Genomic DNA, 1769 nt, shown 5'->3' on the forward strand with positions numbered 1-1769 from the left:
AACATAATATGGTGGGAGGAGTCATTTGGCGAGTTTTGTGTGAAATCCAATCGCTAGAAGTATGGAATACACCAACCACTCCAATTAGGAACGAACTGCCGTTGAAATTGAATTGTCCAATTTCTCACACCTATTGATTTCGGATCGAACCCAAAACTTGGGCAACAGCATAATATGGTGGGAGGAGTCATTTGGTGAGTTTTGAGTGAAATCCAATCGCTAGAAGTATGGAATACACCAACCACTCCAATTAGGAACGAACTGCCGTTGAACTTGAATTGTCCAATTTGGAACACCTATTGATTTCGGATCGAGCCCAAAACTTGGGCAACACCATAATATGGTGGGAAGAGTCATTGGGTGAGTTTTGAGTGAAATCCAATCGCTAGAAGTATGGAATACACCAACCACTCCAATTAGGAACTAACTGCCGTTGAACTTGAATTGTCCAATTTTTCACACCTATTGATTTCGGATCGAGCCCCAAACTTGGGCAACATCATAATATGGTGGGAGGAGTCATTTGGTGAGTTTTGAGTGAAATCCAATTGCTAGAAGTATGGAATACACCAACCACTCCAATTAGGAACGAACTGCCGTTGAACTTGAATTGTCGAATTTCTCACACCTATTGATTACGGATCAAGCCCAAAACTTGGGCAACATCATAATATGGTGGGAGGAGTCATTTGGTGAGTTTTGAGTGAAATCCAATCGCTAGAAGTGTGGAATACACCAACCACTCCCGTTAGGAACGAACTGCCGTTGAACTTGAATTGTCCAATTTCTCACACCTATTGATTTCGGATCGAACCCGAAACTTGTGCAACATCATAATATGGTGGGAGGAGTCATTTGGTGAGTTTTGAGTGAAATCCAATTGCTAGAAGTATGGAATACACCAACCACTCCAATTAGGAACGAACTGCCGTTGAACTTCAATTGTCCAATTTCTCACACCTATTGATTTCGGATCGAGCCCCAAACTTGGGCAACATCATAATATGGTGGGAGGAGTCATTTGGTGAGTTTTGAGTGAAATCCAATCGCTAGAAGTATGGAATATACCAACCAATCCAATTAGGAATGAATTGCCTTTTAACTTGAATAGTCCAATTTCTCAGACCTATTGATTTCGGATCGAGCCCAAAACTTGGGCAACATCATAATATGGTGGGAGGAGTCATTTGGTAAGATTGGAGTGAAATCCAATCGCTAGAAGTATGGAATACACCAACCACTCCAATTAGGAACTAACTGCCGTTGAACTTGAATTGTCCAATTTTTCGCACCTATTGATTTCGGATCGAGCCCCAAACTTGGGCAACATCATAATATGGTGGGAGGAGTCATTTGGTGAGTTTTGAGTGAAATCCAATTGCTAGAAGTATGGAATACACCAACCACTCCCACTAGGAACGAACTGCCGTTGAACTTGAATTGTCCAATTTCTCACACCTATTGATTTCGGATCGAACCCCAAACCTGTGCAACACCATAATATGGTGGGACGAGTCGTTTGGTGAGTTTTGAGTGAAATCCAATCGCTAGAAGTATGGAATACACCAACCACTCCAATTTGGAACGAACTGCCGTTGAACTTGAATTGTCCAATTTGGAACACCTATTGATTTCGAATCGAGCCCAAAACTAGGGCAACATCATAATATGGTGGGAGGAGTCATTTAGTGAGTTTTGAGTGAAATCCAATCGCTAGAAGTATGGAATACACCAACCACTCCAATTAGGAACGAACTGCCATTGAACTT

Source organism: Prunus avium, chromosome 7 (genome assembly GCF_965620075.1).
Source record: "Prunus avium chromosome 7, drPruAviu1.hap1.1, whole genome shotgun sequence".
NCBI classification, from domain to species: domain Eukaryota; kingdom Viridiplantae; phylum Streptophyta; class Magnoliopsida; order Rosales; family Rosaceae; genus Prunus; species Prunus avium.